Raw genomic sequence first — 12265 nt, forward strand, 5'->3', positions numbered from 1 at the left:
CAGATGACACGTGGGTCTGATCTCAGGCCCTTCCAAGTCCACATTCTTGCTCTTAACTACCACACTCTACTGCTTCCCAGATTCAGGAGTTGGGCCCAGCCACATAGGGGAGCGTCTGGGCTGACTGGGAGTCCAGCACACCTTTCTATTCCCCATCACTCTTTCCGCCAACTCACCAGGTGCTTTTCTTTAACATTTAGGTAGCTTTTTAGAAAATTGGAATAGAAGCAAAAATCAACTACATGGCCCTACATCCTGCTCTCATCCCCAAACCCTATAAATGGCAGAACACATTTGAAAAAGAATGCATCTATAGTGGGGATAAAAATCAATGGAGGACAAGTGGCTCAGAGGAATATCTGAGAGAGAGAGAAGGCAAATGGACCAGATGAACATCTACAGGGACTCACCAAGCACCGGGAGGTTCCAAGGTTAGAGACAATGCACACGGGAAGCAGAAAAGGGCTCTGGAGAAAACATCAGGGTGACTGGTTTGGAAGCCCATACCTTCAGCATCCAGCACTTTGGCCCCTTCTGTGACCTCTTATGTCAAGTAGAGGCAGCAGGGGCTCCTGCCTTGCACTCCCACCCAGGCTAGCATTACTAGTGTGGCTGTTTTGGCCAAAGAACCAAGATGAAGGTAATGCCAAGGAAGAATGGGGAGCCCCATATACTAAAGAAAAAAATTACTGAAAGGCCTTCTTGGAATCATGTCCTATACTGCTTCCCTACAGCCATTAGAGACAAGTGGTAACAAACACAAAGAAGCCACAGGCAGATAGGGAACTTCAAGTACAGAGACAGGCATATAGCCTAAAGCCACTGGCCATCAGAGAAAAGCAACACCCTGAGAGATGTATAAGGTTGAAATGTGTTCCCCAAAAGTTATATTGAAGTCCTAATCCCTAATATCTGTGAATGTGACCTTATTTGGAAACAGAGTATTTGCAAATGTAACCAAGTTAAGATTAAGTCATACTGGATTAGGGTGGGCCTAAATGCATGACTGGGGTCCTTATAAGAAGAGGGAATTTGAACACAGAGACACTGGAGAGACACTCTCGGTCATGGGGAAGGAGGTCATAGGAAGGTGGAAGCAGTGACTGGAGTGATGCAAATTCAAGCCAAGGAACACCAAGGATCACCAGCAACCCCCTGAGGCCAAGAAGAGGCAAGAAAAGATTCTTCCTATAATAGCATCAAAAGGAATAAAATACTTAGGAATAAATTTAACCAAGGAGGCTAAAGACTTGTACACTGAAAACTATAAAATATTGATGAAAGAAATTAAAATAGACACAAATAAATGGAAAGACATCACATGCTCTTGGATTGGAAGATTTAATAGTATTAAAATGTCCATATTACCCAAACTGATATAGACTTAATGCTATGCCTATCAAAACCCCCAGTGGCATTTTTCACAAAGGTAGAAAAAAACAATTCTAAAATTTGTACAGAAACGACAAAAGACCCTGAATAGCCAAAATAATCTTGAGAAAAACAAAGTTGGAGGCCTCACTTTCCTGACTTCAAACCATATTTCAAAGCTATAGTAATTAAAACAGTATGGTACTGGCATAAACCAGATATATAGATCAATGGATCAGAATAGCAAGCCCAGAAATAAATACATATATACTGTGAAACAATCTTCCACAAGGGTACCTAAACTATACAATGAGAAAGGATAATATCATCAACAAATGATGTTACCATCAACAAATGATGCTTTAGTTTTGCAAAATAAAAAAATTCTAGAGGTCTACTGTATAACAATATTCACATAGTTAGCAATACTGTATTGTACAGTGTTTGGTAAAAGGATAAATTTCAGATTACTGTTTATGGTAATAGAGAAAAAGAAAGGATTCTTCCCTGGAGCCTTAAGAGGGAGTGTAGTCCTGCTGACACCTTGATTTCAGACACCTAGACTCCAGTACTGTGAGAGAATAAATTGCTGTTGTTTGTAAGCCACCCAATTTGTGGTTATTTGTTACAATCACTTTAGGAAATTAATATAAGAGAGATACACCAAGCTCAACAAATGGAATAACTAATGCCCAAGGAAGTATAAGAAGGCAAAAAGAAAAAAAAAGTAAAAAGAATCTGAAAGAAAGAAAAGTAAATATTTTCACAAGGAGAAGGGAAGATATCCACGAAATAAGAACAGGTACTTAAGAAATAAGAGCAATCAGCCATTATGGGTAATATAATTCTAAAAATCACAATAACTAATAGTGTAAAGAACAAGGTGGGCACAGACAGAGAACAATGTGAGAAGTTGGTCAACATAGCCTAGGAATTCCCCAAGAATGCTGTGCCAAAGTATAAAAAGACAGAAAGTAAGAAAGATGAAGATACAGAAATAAATAGGTAAGCCCAAGCATCTTCAAACAGGAATTTTAGAGATAAAGGAGAAAAATACACAGGGAAATAATAATAAAATGAATAAATGAAGACATATCCCAAAACTAAAGGAAGAACAAGGCTTCAGATTCAAGGGCACAAAATTACTGGACAGTTTGAATGAGAAAGTATTTTGACCTTATGGATTTGGGTACCAAGGGCATGAGGGACTCAGAGGTAGCTAGAGTTCCCACTCTTACCCTTAGCATTCAATACCAGGCACTTCACTATGTGGAGGTAGTGTCCTTTCCTCTCTCATCTTCAATGGGACTTCTATGTTATCTGAAATGCAATAAAAGCATTGGTTTAGAATTCATCCTTGATTCTTGGCCAATATTTGTGGTGTATGGAATTGGAAGTGCCTATTTCAGAAGAGGCCTGTGGTGTAATTAGAGTTTATTAGTCTCAGTAGTGTGTGTTCATCAGAAGTTCATCCAATTTGACATAGTGTTGGCCTGTGACAAACTAAAGCTTTAATCCCTGCCAAATTAGAGGGAAAATCATGATAAGGAACCATCTTGAGATTTTTTATTGCATATAAAACATTTTAAAATGCTAAAAAAAATCTCATGTAACAATCTGTTTGGATAATATTATTGGAGATGTTGACATTTAAGTGAGAAAATTGTTCATAAAGTGAAGTGAAATGAGGATTGTAAGAATCTTTGACCAGATAGCAAAACTGAAAAGCTATATAAACCAATCAATTTTTAAAATTAAAACAGCATTAATCTGAGATGTGAAATACAAATTTTGTAAGCATGATTCGAGGCTGGCATTTGGTGAGGTCCAATGTCTCTTGAGGAGTGAAGAGTTCACAGAATTATTTTGTTAATCAACTCTTAGGAGAGAGATTTGGTAAAAACATTTTACTTAGTAAATGAAACATATTTAATTTGGTGTCTCATTCTGTCAGTTTGTCTTCAGAGGAACCCGTATAAAGACTTATAACAACAGCTTTCCATCAATAATTGTTTGACAGTTACTATGCTACTGGGTGCACCTTTCAAATTTATAATTAGGAAGACTTGGCAGATGGGACATGCTGATCAATAACATAGTCAATTTTCTATTATGGAAATAAATTGATATTTCCACTGTAAAAACATTTCTTTCAGCACCTTAGAACAACACTATTTATTTCCAGCAAGAAGGTAACAAGAGGATGTATAAATGTTAGACAAATTATAGTAGATGTTTACCAATTCTTTCAACTATACTCCATTTTCAATACCCCTAAGAGATAGCAGTCTTGCTTATCAAATTCTTTACAGGGAATTTACTCTCAGATTTCTGCTTTGGGTCAGGAGAACTGGATCTGATACATTTTATACTGTTCTTCCTACCAGGTTTGACATTATCAGAGATAAAGTTGGCATTGGAGGGAGGTGTAATACAGTGGAATGAGCATAGATTAAGGAATCTGACAGATTTGGACATAAATCTTAGCCTTGAACTTGAAGACACTGCTGTCTCTGAATCTTAGCTTCCTCACTTATAAATTGGAATCAGCTAGATCTAGTTTGCCCTTCTACTTACTCACTAGCTAGATGAACCTAATCAGGTTACTGGACATGTGCTAGCTTATCTTGCCTCAGTGAACTGTTGTGAGTGAAATGAAATAACATATATAAATATCACAGCACCAAGGGCATGCTTAACAAATTTTAGTTCTTTTCCCCTTCACTATGATATGTTATAAGGGCAATGTACAAAAAATGCTCCAAGGCATAGAAATTTGAGATACAATTGTGCAAAGTGTTCAGCTTTTTAGATGTCATTTTCTCTAAGAAGATGGATGTATATCCAAATATGAAATCATATTAATATACCAGCTTCTTTTGTCAATTGTTTGTGACATCTACATGATCAAGTCCAACTCATGGAATTGTTGAGAAGCAATTATACACAAGGCATGAGAATGGATGGTGTGAGGACCACGTCATGACCTCCGATCTCAAGAAGGTTAAATCTAGTTAGGAAGTTCTTGCTCAATCCAAGAAGAAACCTAGTCATGACAATGGCACTACTGTCCCCTATGGTTAAGAGGAGGCCAGCCTCTAATAATTTCAGGACTTTTCACCAGTACCTAACTTCTGCTGAACTATATCAGAGGACATTGCATCTGAGTCTTCTGGCTCCTGGGGTCTGCCTTTCCCAGTGGGAATCTAGCCTGCTTGAGAAGAAAGGAGTAGTTCAGTCTTGCTTTAATCACTGACAGCCTTATCACATGCACGGTCCACCTCAATATGACATATCATCTGCTCCCTCCAATATAGCCATCCAATATTAAAGAATGCTCAGAATCAGAATAATACGTGGCCACTTCCATGGGACTTGGGTCTTGGAAACCATCTCAAGATGGTCAAGATGGACAGTGGCACTATTTATAAGAAAAATCAGGAAAAAATTCTTTTTCCTTGTTTGGGAAGGGTGGGAGAATAGAAAATCAAGAGTTTTATTTTGGACTTGTTAAAATTTACATTTCTACTCAACATCCGTGTGGAGATGTCTAGTAGAATTTTAGACACATGAGTCATGCACTCAAAGGAGATGTCTGAAGTAGTGAACCGATGTTATAAATCGGAGCATTATTATTCCATGGAGATAAGTAGACCCAGGGAATCACTACGGATTTCCCAGGGAAAGAGTGGAGAGACAGAAAAGAAACTAACCCAGGAGAAAGCCTCTTGAGGAGATAGCACTGAAGGATCAACAAGATTTGGATAGATGAGAAGACAGGAACACCTTTAGGTAGGTTCAGCATGTGAACGAAGGCACTGCAGGGCCAATTGTGATACCTTGTTTGGGGCTACTGAAGATACTAGCTAACTGGGTTTTCAAACAGTGCCCCATGGAACCCCATGGCTCTTTGGGTAGTATGGACATGTTAACAATATTAATTCTTCCAATCCACATTGAATATCTTTCAATTTATTTAATATCTCTTAAAGACGTTGGTTAAGTGATAAAATCACAGGTCTTAAAGTCTCAAGCAATGTCTTGTGGTCCAGATTCTGGCACTTATGTCTGTGTGACCTTGATCAAGTCTTGTCTGATATAAAATGAGGCTATTAGTACTTCCCACTTTGTCAATTTGTTGAGAGAATTAAATAAGAAAATCTGTAAACATAACTAACAGAGTGGCTGATGCCTCGTAGGTCCTCAATTCTTGCTGGTTTTATTCCTTTCTTAAAGGAGTGCTGGCTTAGAAGAGTTAATTCCAGACACATTAATTTCTAGGTTTCTCTGGCATTGCTGGCCTGACTCCAAAGCCTTTTTGTGTCTTTGGGGGTTTCTCCTCTTCTACTCCCAGCCTAAGCAACACACACACACTCGCGCCCACACAAGTTTATTTTCTTCCTGTTCCCAGCAATGTTAAGTCTACCCTTCATGTGGACCTCACCTGTCTGGGCTCCCTCTCACTCCTGTGAACTCCCACATGGCAGCCATGCCAGATCAAGGCCTGCCCCAGGGCCCACTGGCTCCCCAATGGTCTACAAAGCCCCCTGATCCTCTCTGGGAATCTGCTGCAGGAAGGAACCTGCCCAATGGGACTGCTCCTCTTTCGGGCTAGGCTTAAATGGGATTATTTGAGAACTCATGAACTCACTTTTTCCCAGAGAGAACCCAGAACTGAAGATGTCTAGAGAGGGAGCTAGGGGCCTGGAGAGTGGAAGGAGAAGAATTTTAAAGGTTTGATGGAAAAGCTATACATTGCTTCTTTCTTCCCTGGGCTAGATTGTATTTTCCGAAGATCACAGCACCAACACCTCCACCCCACATGCTCTTCTGCAATGTGACCCTGACAGCCCTCCACCAAGAGAGAGGTTCTCATTCTTCTCCCCGTGAAATCCAAGCTGATCTTAGGACTTGCTTGTAACGAGGAGAATGCAGCAGACGTGTCCCTGTGACTTCAAAGGCCAGGTCGGAGCAGGCCAGGCAGCTCCCACCTGGTTTCCATGGAACGCCTCCTCTGGGAGCAGTCCCTCTTGGAAACGAGCCGCCACGCTGTGCAAAGGCCACGCCGCACGGAGAGGCCACACACAAGTGCTCTGTTGACAGGCCCAGCTGTGCACGGCGTTTGAGTTATCCCAGCCCGGGGAACAGACAATAATATGTGAGTGAAGGAGCCTCCAGATGATTCCAGCTCCCGTTTGTCGGAGTCACCACCAGCCATGTGAGTGGCCCCGAGTGAAACCCCAGACATGAGAGAGCAGAGACAAGCCATCCCCTGTGTTCCCTGCCTGAAGTCCTGACCCACATAACCTGTGCGCGTAACCCACTGGTCATTGTTTTACGCCAGTCAGTGTGGGATGGTTTGTTACACAGCGTTAGGGAGTGGGACAGTCTCCCAACACGTATAACAGGTAAGCATGCACACATGCACACACACATGTGTGCATCTTCACCCATGGTGGGGAATGGGATACACACACATACACGCATGCATGCATCCTTACCCATGATGGGGATGTGACAAATATTAAAGAAAGATCAACTCACTAACTCTCCCCTCGTCCCAATTTCTCCATCCGTCAGGTGATAGGAAGAAGAGACTCTGGCTCCCAAAGGCCCTTCCAGCTCTAACATTCTGCTCGTGTGATCACCCTCCCCCCCTTCCTTTCAGTTAAAGCCTGCTCTGAAATCCTTTCTCTCCTCTGAGATATACATCACTGACAACTTCCCAGGACTAGTTGCACTTTAGACAGCGTTGAAGCCTAAAGGGAAAGGAATAAAGCTTTGATGGTGGAATTTCAGAACCAGTGGATTTTTGTTTTCAAGAGATTGGGGAGAAGTGGTTATCTCAAGTCTTGAAGTTAGTAGTATTGGCATATCATTATTATATAAGTGAATTATAGTATACACAATGATTGTTATTATTACTCGGAGTGTCACCATGTGTTGAAGCTCACTTTGAGCTGAACATTCTTCTAGGCCCTGTGCGTGCATTACCCTATTTAATCCTCATGGTAGGAAATCCCCCCCACCCCAGCATGAGTGGAACCTACCCTGATACTATATTAGGGAACACAGAAAAATCTGTCACATGGGGACATGAATATACCTGACAATTCTACACTAAATGCTGGTTTTCAAGACTTGCTGCAGCAAAACACTTTCTATGTTCTGAATCGAGGTGTTCTCCTAATAAAATTGAATAATGTTAATTTTAATTTTTTAATTGCAGAGAAAACATGTTAATGTGGAGTGTTTTTAATTCTCCTTGCATAATTTTTGTTTAAAACCTTTGATGTTCATTGCTACTTGCTGGCTAAGAAAATCAGTTCTAGCTCAAAGGAGAGGCAAAGACTGGAGCAGTTACCAGGGTAAACTCCAGAGTTAGACCCGGGTTCAAAAAATGAACAAAATTAATTTGCCATTTACTGCTGGGTGACCTTGGACAAGTCCATTAACTGTTCTAATGCTTCATCCTGTCATCTATAACGTGGGGGTAACTATAGTTCCTTTCTTATAGGGTGGCATTGGGATTAAAGGACATTATGTATTCAGCCCGGTGCCTGACACGGAAATAGTTGACAAAGGTTTGCTGTTTTATTAATAATCCATTCCTGTATTGTAGGCAAATTCAAGATAGAAGGCAATTTTCAAGGTGATTTTTGTCTGCTAGAGGAAGTCTTACAAAAAAGAAAAACTGTGTATGTGCGTGCATGAACATCTGAGTTTTACAAATTAGATAATTTCTTACAATAATATTTCCAGATTAGTTGTTTAACTTTCCACTTTTCTGACATAAAAATATCCTAGAGAAAAGTCATATACTGATCTGGAAAAGCATGGCCTTTGAAGTGGAACAAAAATGGATTCTAATCCTAGGTAAGTTCCTCACCTTCTCTGAACTGTGGTGCAGACATGTCTAAAGTGCTCAATAAATATTTGTGGAACAAACTTCTAAAAATTATTATATTAATACCTTTCTTTGTCTTGTTAGGATTAAATGAGATACAAAGTAAAAATACTTAACTCATAGTTATTGGTTGGCAAATGTTAGTTTTCTTTATTCGCACACTTTTTAAAGTACCTGGCATCTTTTATTAAGAAACTCCAAATTTGATCGGTTCTATTCATTATGATGAATTTTAATTCCTCTGTTTATCATACGGATAACTGGTTTTACTGAATATTCTCACTGTTTATCTTAGAGATTCTCTAACAACATGCTGTGTGGATAAAGCAATGGTACTGCTCAGAGAAAGTCAACAGGATGCACATAATTAACCCAAGAGATAGCTGAGTTAGCTTTTATCACTAACACACATACCCCCCTTGAATATGGTGCCTCATTATTACGATGAAGTCGGAGATTGTCTTGGACTCATTAGACTCCCTTCCTCTGGAGGTGAGTTAATAGATATCCATGACTTCCTGAAAGAAAATCATTTGTTTCATCTTTAAAACTAAGGAAGAAGGGTCGAAGTTCAGTAGGAATTTTTGTGTGTGTGTGTGCTCAGCGATTTCTATTCCTCCACTTAGAAGCAACTAAATTCACATCACATGACCCATCTTCCTGCCATAAATCTGGTGATCAATCTAAAAGCTCTGTCTGCCAGGCAGTTCCTAGGTAACCAACCCCAAGTGACTTTAATGGACAGCCTGTAACAGGCAGAAACCAGTAAGAGAAAGGAAAAACCTGTCATTTTGTACTTTCCCCCCCATACTTTTAAATAATTAAAAACACCATCAAGAAACTAATCCATAGATAAAATGATATGTAAAATATGATTGCATAGTGCTTCTCCACCTTCATTGATTCATTCTAAAGGGGAAAGAACCATTTACTCAACGCTTTACTTGTCCTAAAAGAAATTTCTTCCAACTTTTGATGTGACATTAGAATTATCAGGCCAGATCTTGTTAAATGAGTGAGTTACAAATGATTATGAGATAAATATTTGTAGCAGTAATGACCTCTAAGTTTCCTTTTAATCTGGAAATATAAATTAACTCTTTTGGGGATGTACATTGAATAAAATTTAGTAATTCAAGGAAGTTTAAAAGTTCAGGTATCCCACTTTTTGATAGGGTTATTTGATTTTTTCTTGATGATTTTCATGAGTTCTAAGTAGATCCTAGTTATCAGCCCCTTATCAGATGTATAGGATGCGAAAAGTTTCTGCCATTCTATAGGTTGTCTGATTGCTCTCATGACTGCTTCTTTGGCTGTGCAGAAGCTAAACTTTTCAAAAGAAGACAGAATAATGGTTAACAAACATATGAAAAATGCTCAATATCTCTAATCATCAGGGAAATGCAAATCAAAACCGCGATGAGATATCTCTTATCTCCAGTAAGAATGGCCTTTATCAAAAAGTCCTAAAACAATAAATGTTGGCCTGGATACGGAGAGATAGGAACACTCCTACACTGCTGGTGGGACTGCAAACTAGTTCAACATCTGTGGAAAGCAATATGGAGATACCTTAAAGTGATACAAGTTGATCTACCATTTGATCCAGCAATCCCACTACTGGACATCTACCCCAAAGAACAAAGGACAGTCGACAATAAAGACACCTGCACTTGAATGTTTATAGCAGCACAATTCACAATTGCAAAGCTGTGGAAACAACACAAGGGCCCATCAATACATGAGTAGATTAATAAAACGTGGTATATGTATACCATAGAGTACTATTCAGCTCTAAGAAACAATGGTTATATAGCACCTCTTGTATTTTCTGGGATGGAGCTGGAACCAATACGACTAGGTGAAGTATCCCAAGAATGGAAAAACAAGCAGCACATGTACTCACCAGCAAATTGGTATTAATTGATCAGCACCTAAGTGGACACATAGGAATTACATTTATTGGATATTGGGTATGTGGGAGGGGGGAGGAGGGGTTGGGTAAATACATACATAATTAGTGAGATGTGCACCGTCTGGGGGATGGTCATGCTTGAAGCTCAGACTTGAGGGGGGAGGGGGGCAAGGGCATTATACGCAACCTCAAAATTTGTACCCCCATACTATGCTGAAATAAAAAAAAAAAGGTTAAGGCATCCATTTGGGAAGCAGGCCTCGGTGAATCCTGGGTCCAAAACATATCTGTTGCATGACTTTTGAAAAGGAATGTAATCTCTGTGAAACCCTATTTATTCATCTGTTAAATAGGGATAATGTCAGATTGTTGAGATGCTTAAATCAGGCAATACAGATAAAACACCCAGCTTAATGCTGGTCTCATAGTAAACACTTAATAAAGGTTAGAAATAAGTTAAAAGAATAATCACCTTCTTATATGTAAGTACTTACTGAATGTCAGACACCAGACTAAGGTATTTATACCTATGAAAACACTAGAGTAATAAAAAGTGAAAGGGCTCCGGAGTTGAAAGAAAGAAAACCGTTAGCTCTATAATATCATCAGCAGCATCATAAACGGCAACCATGTATTGAGCACCCTCTGTGTACAAAGCAGTGTAGTAGCTGGAGAGCATGGGGTTTAGAATAAGAAAGGAGCTCATTCTTTCATATTAGCTGTGTGACCACCATTAACGTAAATTAAAATAGCAACGGGGCCTGAAGAACCCCTGAGCAGAAAAAGCCAGTTAGGCCTCTGAAGCGGCCTTGACCTTGCTTGATCTGCACACATGAGCTAAACTTGAGCTATGTCTTGTGAATGCCTGTATTAACAAAAAACAGAACTTAAGCTCAACTAATCAGAAGCAGCCAACAAACTTATAATTCTATAGCTAGGGACTTTTTGGGGGGATAGACCAAATAAGGCAACTCTGTAACTGTAGCCAATCAGATATTTTCTTCCTATTACTTCCACATTCACTCCATAAAAGCCTGTTTGGTTTGGTGCGTCCTGATTCATGAATCACTGTTTGCTCAAATAAACTCTTTAAAACTTTGTTGTGCCTCAGTGTACCCTTTTCAGTATATACTTTTTTTTCAGTTGTCAAATGGTCCATTACTGAAATATTTTCGTTCGTACTTTTTCACTAGCTGGCCGTTCCGCTGCACCACTGCCGATGTCACCTATGGTGTCATGAGTACGGTGGCCATCAGCATTGTCACATAGACTGGAAAGTCCCTGGGGTCTCTTTAATGGTTCCAGAGAGTTCTCTGGCTAAAAATTGGTGCCGCGTCTGTCTGGCAATGTTGACAATTTCATCAAAAGGGACATTTCTGTTGTGTTTCATTCTTTTCTGTTTCTTTCTGTCTCTTGGTGGCTCCTTGAGAGATTTAATAATCGGGGCAGAGGCAGAAGGTGCCACTTCTATCTGGGCCTGTCTGTTGTGAAGAGTCCGTTTCACTGTAAGCCTCAGACCCTTCCAGTCACTTGTTGTCTTGGCGATGTCATCCCCAACCTTCTTTGGAGACAGACCCATGGGGCCGATCTTGGGGGCCAGGGCAGATGTGGCACCAACTGTGCCACTGGTGCACCTTAGGTACATGACTTGGATCTCACCGGGGTCTAACTTAGGCGGCCTCGCGGAAGTGGCTGGTGTCGGATGAACCTGGATTCAGGACCACTGACGAAAGTTGCACCTCGGCCTCCTCTGAGCTGAAAACAGAAAGGCCAGCAAATCCTTTCAATACTATAGAAAAGCAACTTACCTCTCATCTTCAAAATGAGTAAGTCCACCCGGGCTCATGGTTGTAATCAACACAAATGGACTCAGCGATCTTAACCACAAAAGGCAATTCATTACAAGTACTGAGGACACTTACAGAATCAAAGAGAGATGGGAAGAAGACCAGTTTGGAAAACTAGTAAAGGATTGGGAAGACTCCATAGAGCTAGATGGAAGGAACCTTAGAAAGACCACGCAGCAGCAATGATCTGGTTTAGAGGCCACCAGTGCTGCTGGCATGGATACA

General features: G+C 40.2%; 1 pseudogene; it reads right to left on the reverse strand.

The window, feature by feature from the left end:
• Positions 1-11454: 11454 nt before the first annotated feature.
• On the reverse strand, positions 11455-11857 carry LOC105864358 (large ribosomal subunit protein uL11 pseudogene; annotated as a pseudogene).
• Positions 11858-12265: the final 408 nt, after the last annotated feature.

The sequence above is a fragment of the Microcebus murinus genome, chromosome 10 (assembly GCF_040939455.1).
Source record: "Microcebus murinus isolate Inina chromosome 10, M.murinus_Inina_mat1.0, whole genome shotgun sequence".
Taxonomy (NCBI): domain Eukaryota; kingdom Metazoa; phylum Chordata; class Mammalia; order Primates; family Cheirogaleidae; genus Microcebus; species Microcebus murinus.